Source organism: Melozone crissalis, unplaced genomic scaffold (genome assembly GCF_028551555.1).
Source record: "Melozone crissalis strain CALT ecotype California unplaced genomic scaffold, PUWL_Pcris_2 ptg000018l_1, whole genome shotgun sequence".
Taxonomy (NCBI): domain Eukaryota; kingdom Metazoa; phylum Chordata; class Aves; order Passeriformes; family Passerellidae; genus Melozone; species Melozone crissalis.
In genome coordinates, this window is record NW_026535796.1 from 18610338 (window position 1) to 18625777 (window position 15440).

The following is a 15440-nucleotide window of genomic DNA, read 5'->3' on the forward strand; positions in this document are numbered from 1 at the left end:
GGTGACCATTGACAGGACCCAAGGGAATGGCCTGAAGTTGTGTCAGGGGAGGTTTAGTTGGATATCAGGAAAAGGTTTTTCACCCAGAGGGTGGCTGGGCACTGGAACAGGCTCCCCAGAGAAAAGGTCCCAGCACCAAGCCTAGAGGTGTTTGGACAATGTCCTCAGGCACATGGTGTGATTACAGGGGCTCTTCTGTGTAGGGCAGGAATTGGACTCATTGATCCTTGTGGGCCCCTTCTAACCCAGGATATTCTGCAATTCTATGATTTCTATTTGATAGCCTAATGAGAGTTTTGAAATAAACAGACTTTTCTTTCTGTTCCTCCTAGTGAGAAAAAAATTACATTTATGCTTATGTGTGCTCTTCAAATACAGAACCAATGCCAATGAGATTTGTGAATTTATTGACGTTATCTAACTGGTTTTTAGCTGAAAAGCACAATGTTGGTATATCTTACCGTTATTAATCAATTTTGAGCACAAAGAACACACAAACATTTTAATTGTCCAATTCCCTAAGTCTTGAGTGATATATTTTGCAACTTACCTATCACTCAAACAACAGAAGACTTGAGTGGAAGATATTAAAATCAATTATAAATAAAATATCTGTGAGGAGCTCTTTCTACAAACGTGTCTCTGAATTTATGATGTGGTAGCTGTATTGTAAGACATGACTAAATAAAAAGGGCATTGTCTCACTATGCAGATGCCTCCCCTGTCCATCAGTTTTATTGACTTTTTTTGATCTTTACTTTGCCCCTTCTCACTGCGTTCAGAACCCAGCCACATTAAACTCTGGATTATCCCAGAAAGCAGCAAGACAAGATAACACAGTCAAAGCAGAAGCCCAGAAATAGCCAAGGAAGTTTGGAGAAGAACTGGTGACTCCAGAGGCTGTGGTGACGGGTGCCACAGCTTCTCAGAAGATGCAGTGCTGTGTGGCACGGTGCTGTGTGAGCAAGACCATGCTAATTCAGCATCAGTCATCTCAGGGGTATCTTTATCCATGATATACTTAATCCCAGCTAATCTAGAGGTGACTAACACTATTTATTGTTAGGCCATGAAAACTCACTCTGAATACCTGTACTAGCACTGACCTTTCTGTCCACTGAGTCACTGTTAACTCTTATTCTTGCATGCAAAGCCAGCCACAGCTCTAGTCCTAGATCTCCCTTCCCCATCCCTTCATAACACTTGTTTCACAACTCATCTTCCCTCCCTCGTCCCTGTCCTATGCTGGGCTATTTCCAGCAGGGTAAAGTCAAGGCAACCTTGTAATAAATACACAAGATTCCAGTAGTTTAATACTTCTCAAAGCTTACTACTTTTTTGTTGCTTTCAAACACTGATGCTCTTGCCACATTACTCTATAGGACAAGATGCTACTCAGCTGGTAGTCCCAACCTGGTGGCTCAAATATAGGTTTAATTAAATACTTAAGATAACTGAATTGCTTTTCAGATGTTCCATCCACTCAAACTCCAGGCTGTTTATGTATCTAGTGATATTGAAGGGTTTAGGGGACAAATTTCCAGAAGTATTTTTGAAAACCACAATCAGTATTTATATTTTAAGTACTTAACACCCTGGAATTATCATTATCCTGTAGTTTTCCTTAGGTCCTCTGATTCCCTGTCTTTCATCTTAGTGACCTTTTACATTATATGTTCCTTGAACTTTGGAGCAGATTTTGCTTTATGATGTCTCTCCTCAAGGTGCCAAAATGACCATTGACACCTAAAAGGACTAAAAAGACATTATGTCCCATCTGCTGGTGTTTTATTGTTCACAGAAATTGACTTCTAATTTTTTTTTTGTTGCTGTTTGTGACAATATCTGATTTCTGTGCATGTGGGAGGCTGTTGAGATGTCTATATGCCTGCAATACATCCTGGTAGCTGCTGTCTTGGTCTGTGGCTCATGCCCTTGGTTTACCACTCTGCATTTCTATTTGCTTATCAGGTTAGTGACACACTGAAAGGCTTCATTACAAAAGTTGTCATTTCCTTTCAGCAGTCCTTAAAAACATACTCAGTGGTTTCATTTCTATCCACAGTTTTCTAATTCTACATTTTCCCCCAAGTTCCTCAAAAATAGAAGTGGAAGAATTCTTGTGAAAGCATCTGGAAAAGAGCATTTTGATGGAGACTAGATATCTCTAATCACTAATGGTCCAACAATCGCCAGCTGAAAAAATTAGTAGGGTGACCAACATTAAAACTAATCAGCTTGAATTAGGGGGCATTATATTATTTAACAAAAAGGACAGTGAGTCAAAACCAGTTTCTTGTATCTGATAATGGAACTGCAATTGCTACTAGGATACTTCATACTGCTGCCTTAAAAATGAGGATCCTTTCCCTGGAGCATTTGCATCTTGGCACACAATCTCTAGCTCATTGTGATTCTAAACAGTGTACAGGATCCGAAACCATGCTTAGTCAGCCTGGCCAGCCACCTGAGAGCCATGAGCAATGTCCCCTTTATGACTGCTCACTTCTACTTAAGGAGAAAGGAGGAAAAAAAAAAAAAAAAAAAAGGCAAGGAAACCCATTCACTCCCAGAGAAAGTATCACTCCTCAGATCTTCCTTCAGTATGGAAGCAGCAACATCACCAGTCTCTCTGAAAGCAGATGCACATGCAGAAGAAAGCAAGCATGGCTTGTGAAAGGTAAAATGCTCTCTGGTCTCCCCTAATTGCAGATCTGATACAAAAGTACTGTTTGAAGTAGTGTTTGGCTGGAGGTCAGATTACATAAGGAGCTGACAACCTTCCTGACTTTACATATCGAAAACTTAACAAGACTGAAAGCCTAGAGGGAAGCCAAGGAAGAAGAGCTGTAGGAGCTGCTGGCAGGTAAGAGACAGTGGTGAGTCCTCACAGGTCCCCCATGCTCTCTGGTGCAACAGGCCAGGCTACCCCCTCTGAGCTATGGTCCTCTACCTTCTGTATGAAATAACCAATGTCTGGCAAGCAAAGCAGTAAGTGTTCAGGGGAAGAGACAGCAGGACACAGTCTCCTTTCAAGGCTACTCTCAGAAGAGCTTGCACCTCCAGGGAAATCCCACTGCAGACACAATGCTGTGCTGTGCTGACGGGCCTTCCTTGGCTCAGGTGCTGAGGGCAGCCCGGAGAACATGAATTTTACAAAAGCAACAGGGCAGCCTGAATGTTGAATTACTTTTACCTGAATATAGATCCTAGACAATGCACTCCTATGACTGTTTTTAGCTCACCCTAGCTGCCTCCCAGGCAGAGCATTCAGGAGAGTGAGATTTGCAGCTGCACCACTTCTGGCTGGACTAACTGACAGCTGACAAGTCAGAAAGTCACTTTGGGATGAGACAGGGTAAGCAGGGGTCTGCTCCACTGGCTGCTGTAAGCAATAACTCCTGTGTAAGGCAATAATCCACAGTCAAAGTCAGAGGCAGGTGTGTTAAGCTATGAAGTCTCCACTTAGGCTGATGTCCTTAATGGTGAGTGCCTCATGCTCATTATGTTTTCAGGCTCTGGTCCCAACTGGTGGCCTAAACAGTCTGGTTAATTTTCCTTATCGTCTGGAAGAGAGCAATGCCCTATCCTTCCCTGACCTGGGAAGGGGAAGATATTTGCTTGTAGAAGGCACTCTTTGCCTGGATCCTGCTGGTGAGGTAACCCTGTGCTCAAACCCTGATGAGAAAAACAGATTCCCAACTGTCTTCTTAGGCTGGGCTATGTCTTGCCTGAAATGGTCTTATAGCTTTCATTTTTAAGCTGCACAGGCTATCTTCCCTCTTAGTTGCAGCCATCTAGCATTCCTGCCAAAAGCACAGTGAAAAACAGCAATAGGCAAATAACTAACTCTTGATTTAGTATTTAAAGTAGTTTTGTTGCTGAAAATCAGGAAGTGCTATGTGACTGCTCCACCATCAACCTAATCTGTGACCTGTCAGTGCACTTGCTGCTAATTCTTTTTAACACAAGTTGCTAGAAGACTCATTATGCATGTTAACTAATATCTTCTCAGATTCTGCTCTAAGTATTCTCAACAAACAGCACTGCACGGGCTGGTTATAGCAAAGCTAGCATGTTATGATGTAACTTTTTATTTTGAACACTTGGTACAATAACTGTTAGCAATGACTATTATTCTTGAGATGCCCCCTGCATTAATACTTTACATGGACTGTGCTTCTTTCTCTGAAATTCTCCCAAACTGGTGAAATAATATTCAACGAGAAATAAAATCTAGCAGCTGCTTACAAGGTCTCCTCAAATCCTGAGTTTTGTGACTTTTCCACTAACTTTGATAAAGCTTTGTATTTGGCTTGTACTTCTAAGTGCTCTTAGGATAAAAACTAGGCAAAGGGGACCGGACGAGCATCCAGAGTGATGTGATCAAGCAGAAAGTGGAAAACCCAGACAAACTGAACTATGACTTTTGATAAGCAGCACAAACACCACATTCAGAGGCAGAGGTGTGTGGGTCAACTTTGTGCACAAAGACTCAACAAGCAAATGAGAATTGTTTTCCCTAAGCTTCTAGCAAGATTTCCTTTCACTGAAAGGAAATCATGGTAGATACCTCTGTATAGACCCAACATACAAAACCAGTCTGTTTATTCAAACATTTAGCTGTGCAGCTGATGATACCGTTGCTTTCCATTTCATACATGAAACCACTTCTCATGCTACTAGAAAGTGAATTCTTCATGTACACAAATGGGGGCCCTTTTTGCTGACATGGAAGTGAAGCTAAGTAGCACAGAGGCAGGAACCACTTCTCTTCAGCATTGCAGGTCTGAACAAAGTGTACATGTACAGTTTTTAAAGGAAAGACTTTTGGCATGTCTGTGATAATCAAGGTCTGTGGCTTAAACTGCTGAGTTTAGACTGGTTGATGTGAAGTCCAACAGGACCCAGCGATGTGTGCTTGCAGCCCAGAAAGCCAAGAGCATCCTGGGCAGCACCGAAAGCAGCGTGGCAGCAAGGTGAGGGAGGGGATTCAGCTCCCCTGCTCTCATGGCACCCTATGAGAAACTGGAGTGATTTGTCCAGCTCTGTGGTCCCCAACATAAGAGTGATGTGAATGTCCTGGAAAGAGACTGGAGGAGTGCAATGAAGATGACCAGAAGGCAAGAGCATTTCTCACGTGAAGACAGGCTGAAAGGGTTGGGGCTGTTCAGCCTGAAGGACATCTTACAGCAGCCCTCCAATACCTAAAGGAAGTGTACAAGAAAGCTGGAGAAGCACTTCTGACGAGGGCATGTAGTGATAGAACAAGAGCTAATGGATTTATTCTGAAAGAGGGTAGATTTTGATTAGATGTTAGAAAGAGATTCTTCATTGTGAGGATGGTGAGGCACTGAAACAGGCTGCTCAGAGAGGCTCGTTGCCCAGAGAGGTGGATGTCCCATGCCTGGAAGTGTTCAAGGCCAGGCTGGAAGGGGCCCTGAGCAATCTGCTCTAGTGGAAGTGTCCCTTCCATGGCAGGCAGGGTGGAATTAGACAAGCTTTAAGATCCCTTTCAACCTGAATGATTCTATGGAAATGGTCTGAGCCACCTTGCCATGACCCAGAGATCACTGTGGGCAGTGTGAGATACTCATCATGGTCTGAGCTCTAAGACAAACCACAAAAAATTTCTACATGCATCTACAGTAACAGCTGATGATTATTTTTCCTTTGAACTCTGTCCAAAGTTCATCTTTAAAAAACAAACTTTGGGCTGTGTGTATTGACTCCTCAGCAAAATAAACATGCCGAATCTCTAATAACACTTAAATCACTCATTCTAGATTCTTTCAACTTGCTTGTTAACTAGAAAGATAAAAAACACCAAAACAAACAGGCTTTACTTATTTATTTTTCTGGTGCCTCTATCAAAAAAATCTGAAGGACAAAAGCAGCTTTGGTCTGATTGTTTTCAGAGTAAGCTGACTCCTTGCTTCAAACTAACTGAAGATAAACTCAAAATCCAGGCTGACTTGGCTGTAACACTTGGCCTCTACAGCTTAAAGTGCTGGTAGTAAAAGTTTACATGGAGGAGGGAAAATCTGAGTATTGGAGCTGAGATTTTCAGCGGGGTTTAAAAATTGGTTATGGATTTGAGATTGGAGGGCTAAGGAGGGAGTGCTGGGCAGTGCCCCAGCCACAGGAGAAAGCACAGCAAACTACAAGCTAATCTGACAGTAACAGAGCTTAGCCCAAGATCACTTGATCTATTCAAAGGCCATAGAAATAAAGTAGAAAGAAGTATAAAAAGCAAATATATACTTATTAAATTTGTGCAATATCTAATATATCAGTTATGTTAACCATAACACTTGTTACAGTTTACATGTTGAAAGTTCTATTGTGAAGGCTGCTAGATTTTTGGCAGTCTTGTGCATGTGACCTTACCTGATATCCCATGAACTGTGCACCTATTAGGAACTATTTGATGAGCACCCAGATATAATTTTTGTGTTTTCGTTTTCTTAGTATTTTGTCAACCCTACTGTTTAGTATCATACCTGGCTTGCAAAAAAGAAAAAAAAAAAGAAAAAAAGAAAAGGAAAAAAAAAAAGGCAGGGTAGGAGAGATTGCCTCAAAAAGAAAAACCCAAACAATATGACATTAAAAAAATAAAGACATTTTTAGATTACTCTGTTTGCTTCATATCTTTTCCTCTGTGTGCATTTAAGGTTTGCGTCTTTAAGGTCACATCCACAAACCCACAGGCTAGAAAATTCATTAAAAAAAATAAACCTGAGTTTCTTGCATACTTGTATGAATCCAGGAGCTACAGCTTTAAGAAGGGCACTAGATGTTGTAAAGTTCACAATTAAATCACACAGAACTTGGCAACCAATTGATGGAAAAGAAGTGGAAAATTAACAGTAATTAAATAAACAATGGCTTATAGATCTCTTTTTTTTTACAGTTGAGAGGAAACCTCGCTGTAAGTTCTCACTCACGCTGAGCCCTCTAGAATCCTCCAGATGATAAAACTGTGCATTTCTGCCCAATTACGACTCGTCCCCGAGTTAGTCATCATGACTGCTTTATGGATTTAGTTTCACAATATAATAAAGAGTTCATCGTGGCTTCCTGAAGCAGTTGCAGAGATAAGGCAAACACTTACTTTTCTTCACAACTTGTGAGCATTTCAAAGGAATAGAGCGATATAAGAGGCTATTAAAAAAAAAAAAAATCAGTTTTGCATTGCATCAAATCCCGGCTTTTCGTGAGAGCTCATGCAAATCCCGCGGCGTCCAGAACACGTCCCACTGCTTTTAGCAATGGTAGCTCCGACAGGAACGCGAGGCTTTAAGTATTTCTGAGACTCTGGAGACTTTGGGAAGCCGGAGACGCACAGGGGCATGCCTGTAACTTAAGCTAGTGTACTGCAGATAAGGACTGACCCTGCCTGGAGTGGCTGCTGGCGTTCGGCAGCCCCCAGCAGCTCATTGTGCGGTGGCAGGGACCGGGGGGACCGCGGTCCCCGAGCCGCCGGCACAAGCGGGCCCCGAAGGGCCCAGGGCACGAGGGAGGGACCGAGGAGCGCCCGAAGCCCAAGTCACGTATATTTGATTTCCACGCCAGCGAGTGCCGCAGAAACGTTCTAATGCATGGCGTGTTAACTTCCCTGCTTTGAACCTGCCCATGAAAGTTTCTCATTCGCCACGGTTGATTTTTGTTGGTTTCTTCTTCCTTTTTAAAAAAATGTTTGTATTTTTATTTTCTTTCCCCCTTTCTAGAGGGGAATTGGAAGAGGAATGGGGAGGGGAAAAAAAAAAAAAAGCAGAGAAGGCTGATGCGCCGCCGCTCACACGAAAGCAAATGGCAGCATCGCCCGGCGCTGGAGTAGTAAGTTAATAAATAAATAAGCCAAGCCCGCTGCGTGAACGGCGAGGTGGAGGAGGGAACACCCTCCCTTCCTACCCGGCCGCGCGGAGAGCGTGTGCGCTATTCCTTCGAATAACATGGCAGGGCCGGCGATGCGGGGAGGGAGGGAGCGAGAGAGGGCGGCCCTTGGCCCGGGCGAACGGGCCGTGGCGCATCCGCGCCTCATGCACGGGGCTGAGGCCGCCGCGCTCCCGCGCTCCCTCCCGCCGCCGCTTCCTGCGCGCGCCCCCCGCCCCCTCCCGAGGCCCTGTTGCATCAACTTCCTGTGCGGAGCCCCTCGCGGCAGGGCCCCGCGCGCCGGCTCCTCCCGCCCGCGCGCGCCCCCCTCCCCGCTCTCCGCTTCCTGCGCGCGCTCCCGTGCGCCGCCCCCGCCGAGCCCCGCGCAGCCGGGCCGGCCGGCCGGGCGCGGGGAGGGAGGGCTGTGTGCGAGTGTGTGTGTGTGTATGTGTGTGAGTGTGTATGTGGGGGGGGGCAGGGGGGGGTCTCGGCTGGCGCGCGGCCACCCCCGCACTGCTCTCCCCGGCCCCCGCGCCCTCACGGCCGCCCGGTACCGGCGGTGCGGGGTGGTGCGGCCGCCCAGTGCCCCCCGCGGCCGCGGCCGGCGGCGCCGCTGCTCCGGCAGAGTTTGGTGCCCTACTTCACTCTACTTTAGTTTCACTCACTTTACATCCGGGCTTTTTCCCTAGGCAATGGGGGCCGCAGCACAGCCCGTTCCTTAGGCAAAGGGAAATAAATTCGCCGCACCGACACGTCAAGTAGTCCCCCCTCAGGAGAAGCCGCCGAGCCCGCCCTCCTGGCTGCCCCCCTTGCCCTGACCCAGGCCCGGCCGGCGGCGTCCCGCCGTTGCAACGGGGAGGGGGGAGCGTGGCCGTGGACCCGCCGGTCCCCGCTTCCCCGGCGGGTCTCCAGCGGCGGGCCGGGCCGGGCCGGGGCGGACGGGGGCGCGCGCGGCGGCGTGTCGGGAGCGCGCCGCAGGCAGGCAGGCAGGGAGGCCGGCGGCGGAGGGATCCCGGCGAGCGGTGTGCTGCGGCCGGGCCGGGTGAATGGGATTGAAGAAGAGTTCAGCTTCTCGGCTTGTTTTTGTGTTACAGTTTCTCTCCTCCTGCGCCTCTTCGGCTTCGTGCCGCCCTCCCCGCCCGCTCCCTCCTCCCCGCCGCAGGAGGAGCCCCCCGCGGAGAGGGGGAAGGAAAAGGACCCCACAGAGGCGAGAGCGAGCGAAGAGGAGGAGGAGAAGGGAGCAACCTACCATCTTCCACTCCCCGCTTAGCTTAAAGAAAGTGAGAGGAGAGAGAGAGAGGCGCCCAGAAGAGGGGGACAGGGAGGCCCAGAGGAGCGGCGGCGCCGGCACCCTCCCCCTATGAAGAAGAGTCCTCCCCCTCACAGAGAGGTCCTGCCAGGGGGACCCCGGCCGGCCCGCAGCAGCACCGCCGCCGCCAGCAGGGTGTAGTATCCCACCTTTCGGATTCGCCTCCTCCTCCTCTTCCTCCCTGCCCCCCCCGCCCCCCGGGCGCCGTCCCCCCCTCTCCCCCCCGCGCCCCCCGGGATGGCGCCGGCGCGCCCCGCACTCTCCGGCCAACTTGGCGATGAGGAGCAGCAACTTCGCCGCGGCCCCCGGCCCCTCCCTCGGGGGGGTGGCGGGGAATAGCGGAGCGTCCCGGGGCGGCCCCCCGGCCTCCCCGGCAGAAGTTTGCGAGCGGGAGCGGGAGAGGTGGAGGAGGGTGACACTTGGGGTAAAAGGAGGAGGTGACACATTGGGGTTGGGGGGAGGAGCAGGGGAAGGAGATGACACATTGCACTGGGGATGGGGTGGGGGAGGGAGGCTTATCCCCTCCCCTCCGGTTTCCTTCAGGATGATTATTTCCAGGCCCTTTTCTCTCGGTCGGGTCCTTCGCCGCGATGCTGTCGGGGAAGTTTTATTATTATCTGGGAAATGATGCCGCTCTCGGTGATGGATAATTCGTAGTAAATCCGCTGCTGCGGTTTTTCCTCTTTTTTTTTTTTTTTTTTTTTTTTTTTTTTTTTTTTTTTTTTTTTCGCTTCCCTCCTTCCTTTCATTCGTCTTTGTGGCCCGAGCAGCGCCGGGAAAATTCCGTTTCTTCAGCAACTTGTTATTCCGGAGCCGGGCCTGCTCCCCCCGCCCTGGGGCTGCCCTTCCCGCTCAGGTACGGGGCCGGGGGTGCCCACGCCTGCCCCAGCACTGGGCACGGACACTTCTTTATTTTGGTTTCTTTCCCTCCCTCCTGCGCCCGTGTAGGTGGAGTGGGGCTCTATGTGGGACTCTGCCATTTGGTGTAGTCCTCTTATGCATGTTCCTTCCCTTTCTTCACTTGCCTTCCTGCAGGATTTTTTCTTTTTCTTTTTTCTTTTTCTGCTTTTTTTTTTTTTTTTCATTTTGTGGTGATGTGTGTTTTGTTTTTTCCTGTTCTTTATTATTCCGTGCTTCACTGTCGGTAGAGCTTTCTTCTCAACCACCTCTGCAGTTTGGCGGGTGCTGATGGTTTAGTATGCTGAGGTTTTTTGGGTAAATTCGTATTTTATTAATGCATGGAGCTCTTCATTCAACTTCTTCTCAAGTGTCAAAAAATAAGGCTATGAACAGATGTGTTTCAATATGGAGAAATTTCTAAGTTCCTAATTCTTGGGGGTGGAGGAAAGAGTGCCATTGGAGAGTGGCTTTTGTTTTCGATTGGTGAACAAATGTCATCACATTTCAGTCACGTGCTGTAATATTCTTTGTTCAGCTATCAAACTATGATATCTGCTACACCTGTTCCCACTTTTTAATTGTAAGTAACGGTGATTGCCTGCAAAATTGCAGATAGGAGCACTTTCTCCCTTTCTCTCCCTCTTCCATCCTCTTGGATATTTGTTTGGGCCCAAGCACTGAGCTTGACAATGAACTTTTGTTCACTGTGGAGCCTGCGTGTAAAAAGGTCCCACTGGGGGTAATAACTGCGTGTCACGAGAAAGTTGTGTCCTGTGATGTACGGTGGGGCTCAGCATGGAGAAATCAGGTGGGGATGTGCGCTCCGTAATGGCAGGGCTTGAGGAGGAGGCAGGCTTCCTTGGGCCAGGCAAATGTTCTTGTGCTGTTGCTTGTTATCAGGCTAAAGGACAGATACTCCTATACACCCATATGTGTAGATAGAGGCATGGTTTTTTGAATAGCTGTAGGTTTTCAGATATCAGATATAAAATGGATTTTGGCTGTCTGTTTACTCTTTTTTTCCCCTCTTCCTCCCTCCACACCCCCCCCCCCCCCCCGCCCGCCCCTTTTTCTCATTGTGCTCACTTCTAACAATGAAGACACCTGCTTAGTTTCAGTTTTGTAACTTGGCTTCCTCTGGCTTTCCTGTGATTTCCCAGAGTTAGCTGGTGAGACTAGACCTGCTACATTAGCAGGAGAATTTCTAACTTTGATGAAGGGAGGCTTATTTTGAGGCTTCATTTGTGAAAAAAATGACATGTGTTTCAATGCCTTGTTTAAAAAAAGCACTTAAAATTCTAAAATTCATTACTTCTACCAGGTTAACAGTAACTACAGAACTTTAATATTGAACTTGTTAGTGATTGTGTATAATACAACTTTATAGTTTTTATTAAATAGTAACATTAAATTACTACTGAGAACAGGATCTTTAATAAAAAATAGCATAACTACCCATATTAGTTCAGGAAGTTAATTATCATATCTTAGGAGAAAGATCACAGTCTTTGGAAATTTTGTTTATATCTGTGCATGCTTCATGATAGCTACATGAAACTTTCTTTGGGAGCATTTTTAAATGTTGATTGTTAGAAAGAAATTCTGTAGCTCAGTAAATACAACTTTAGAACTGTATTTAAAAAAAATAGATGATGAGGTTCTCAAATATTTTTAAAACTTTCAACTTCACTATGGTAGAGAGAGATTATTTTATGATAGTTATATCAGATAGGGGTTTGAGCTGATACAGAGGGACTATGGAGCAGCCTCTCTATCCATGTTGTATAGTGGTGTGTATAGAGTGTCTCTTCAAGGTCTTGAGACCCATTGTCTAGCAGAAGGTAGGTGCTTGCTCACTGGGAGTACTTGCCACCAGATGATGTCAGCTATGTCATACCCCAGCATTTCAGCCTCAGTGACCTGAGCAACAAGAAATTTGGAGTGGATCCCGTTGTGGGTTTTGGTGATTTTTCATTTAACTAGCAAAGCTGACTAGCTATGTTGTGTGATTCAAAATGTTATGTGGAGGAGTCTTTGTTATTAATAATTTTTTTGCCATTAGTGTTTTTAAGATTTTGACTTGAAAGTTTTTAATCTTTGCTGTCCTCTGTGTACATCCTGAACTAGTTTTGTTGATGGAAGCAGGCATTTGAAAGGGGTTTTCTTCCTTTAGGAAAAATTAAAAAAACTTTCCTTCAAAGAACTTAAAAAAAGCAAAAGTAGGAAATTAAAACTTAGGCTGCTTAGAGAAAAGTGCTGCTGTGTTTCCCAGGTTCGATAGTGACATCTCTGCTTTAAGTTTAGCTTTTGTAAAGCTATCTCCTCAGTGTAGGCTATTCAGCTTCAGCTGTGTTTCAAATATTGCTCCTAACTGTTTCTTATTCCAACTTTACTTTTTTTTAAGAGATGAGGTTTTGTGTGTGCCTGTTAAACTTCACTGTAGAAATTATGATTTAAAAAAAATTAAAAATATCTTGGTGTGGATCCTTACAAAGGACACAATTTTCATGGACTTTTGGTTTGTTTTTTTTAGAAAATAAGATGTGTTTTATTGACTCCTTAAAAAGTTGTATAATTCTGTGTGCAGTTGGAAAGCTTTGATAGTGAGCCTGGCTATCACTTGTGTTGTTTGTGCAGTTTGTTTATAATGAACACATTGTAGCTGTTCAGTTCCTTTATCCTTTTTCTCAGAACCATGAAGAATTTTATTTGGTCAAATGAATTGATACTACTGGAAATTGTTTTTGCAATGGAGATTTCTCTTTTGTTTTAGTCTACTTTGAAGGAACCTGGAAGGACTATTATAAGACTATATAAGGCTATCTCATTTCATGTGTTACTGGCATTTTGCATGGGTACCAGAAACTCAAGGTGAATGTCACATGAGAAACGTGTTGGTGACCCTAACCTTTTCACTGCTGTTTCAGGTTTGATGGTTTTACTTGTTTCAAATATTAAATATAAGAAAGAACTTCATAGGGTGATAGAGCTTTGCTTTTTGGAGGGCCATCTTCATGGGGATGTGAGCTGTAAAGCATCTCCTTCAGGAGAGGCTTCTTGTGTAGAAGGGGCAGTGCTAAAAACCTATTCTTAAGCTTCTAATAATATTTCTTCCCTGTCCCCTTCACCCTTTATGCTCACAACTGTGCAGTCACATGTGCAGCTGTATACTAGAAGTGTAAGACTCTACAAAAGGCCTGGCTCCTGTACGTTCGTGAATTGCCCTTGTTCAATTACTCCGTGCCAGAAAGCAGCTCACATCCTGTTTCTGATGTATTTTAACAGCACAAAGGTTTTTTAGGAACAAACCATATAGTGGAAAGGTGGGGCAGAGCACAGAAGGGTTTTGAGATGTCTGCTGAATGCAAAGGGCTGGTACTTACTTCTGTACCCTGTAATTAGAGGGTATAGAAGGATAGTTTTTATAGGTATCTTACAGTAATATTCCCTGTTCAGTATAGCACAAAGCCAGTGTCTGGCTTGTGCTGGTGGTGGAGATATGCATTATGCAGGCAAAAAATAATTTTATTTATGTTTGGTGTGGGGGGTGGGCAGCTTTGTATTTTCTCATTTTCTTTTCATTTTTTTTCCTTATGGCACATAGAGTCTCATTAAAAAAAAATTAAATGCAGCAGCTTTGTTTTTTTCATAAGTTTTTATTTATGGCTCCTGCACTTTACAAAGTTCCTCTCTGGACTGAAATTGTTAAAGTATGATTTAAAGTTTGATTCTGCTTTTGTTATGTAAAAACTTCACAAAAGTGAAGCATAGATCGTAGAAAGGCTGTGATATGTAGAGAAATGTAAAGAGTTTTTAAAAAGTACTTACTGCTGAGGAAAGATGCATTTGCATCGTAATCACCCGTCCCGAAAATAATTTTTTTAGTGTAGAAAGTTCTAACAGGTCCCTTCCTTTGGTCTTCCCTGCCTACTGTCCTAACAAACCCCCAACTTTGCCAGAGAATCTTTTGTTTTAATGCTTTGATCATTCCAGGTTTTTGAGGAAAAAATGTGCTGCATGATACAGGCTTATCTGCAGCATTATTTTCTGGTATACTGTTGACAGCAGCTTAATATCTCTGGTGGAATAAGTTCCCCATGCCTTAAAAGCTCTTTGCCTAGATGGTTTGACCTATTATTTGTTCCCTCTTGCCCGAGATTTCTTGTTTGCCGTCATTACAAATGCTCACTCTTTTGATTAGAGACTGTATGCTCAAAGCATGCTTTGAAAAACCGCACACCACAAAACAAACACGCTGCCTCCACCCCCCAGACCCCAGCCCAAGCCTAATGTTTGTTGTTACTGGTGGGAATGCATCCATAAGTGGTACAGGAGTAGTGAGGCTCTGCTTCCTCTGAGCCCTGTTCTAGGCCACATTCATACAGCTTCTATGCATTTTTAATGTCCGATTTCTTAAAATGTGACTTTTCTGGTTCTGCCCTTCCACCTGACAAGCAGGACAAGAGAGAAAGTTCACTTGCTACAGAAGTTGTGTCACCTGCCTCTGAAGTGAGGGACTCTACCTTTGCACGTGTCATTAAAAGTACACTTCGAAAATGTAGCCGGTGTGTTTCTTGAATTGCAGTATGGATGTGTGAATAGTTAAACCAAACGAGGGCAGATTTGAGCCTGTAACTCTAAGATGGCCTGTGAGAGAACTCTAGCAGAGCAGCCAGGTTTAGGGGTAGTTCAGCTTCCTTGTTTCTGTGTATGAAATACAAGCTGTCAGTATGAAAGGGAGAAGGAACATTCATTGCTTCCCCTCTTCCACTTCAACCCTGCAGATCCATGTTAACTGTATGGATCCCAAAGGCAGCATAGTTGCAAACAGTTAATTGAAGAGATCAAGTGGTATCCTATTGAAGCTTTAAATTGTTTTAGCAAAACTTCTGAGTAATCGCAATAATTATTTTCTGATAAGCTGGCTGATAGTAACTATGGCAACAGCTGTCTGGCCTACGGACAGCATTGCTGTATTGACAAAACCTTTAGATGCTCCTGAGGCCTCTTGCCTCTATAGGGAAGTGCATCAGGATGACTTTCAAGTGACTGAAGCATCACCATTTCTTTCTCTTGTAGTGGGATGCTGTCTTTCTCTTGGCCCAGCCTTTTCCTTTTGCATGGGCCTTTTTATTTTGCATGTTTCTGCAGGAGCTGCCTGCTAGCCTGGAAATGCTGCAAAGACTGTCTTGTACTACAAGGACTAGGGAAGCATATAAGTTCTTAGATGGAATTTTATATGTGTATTATTGTTTTTATTTGTTTTAATAATAATAATCCAGAGTTCAGGAAAGCGGGAGGGGGAAAAAAAAGGAGGACTTTTTCATTTTGTTTCCTGGTTGTTTCCTTCCTCGAT

At 45.1% G+C, this 15440-nt stretch overlaps 1 protein-coding gene across 10 annotated transcripts in view; it reads left to right on the forward strand.

Annotated features, from left to right (window-relative positions):
* Positions 1 to 8920: 8920 nt before the first annotated feature.
* The window catches only part of PHF21A (PHD finger protein 21A), a 125348-nt gene continuing 118828 nt past the window's right edge, over positions 8921 to 15440 (forward strand). For 9 of the 10 annotated variants that reach the window (XM_054275233.1, XM_054275228.1, XM_054275230.1 and 6 more), the window contains exons 1-2: positions 8921 to 9319; positions 9955 to 10040. The gene's annotated coding sequence lies outside the window, so the exon portion shown is untranslated. The remainder of the gene's footprint in view (positions 9320 to 9954; positions 10041 to 15440) is intronic. The other variant, XM_054275229.1, reaches the window with a different exon arrangement.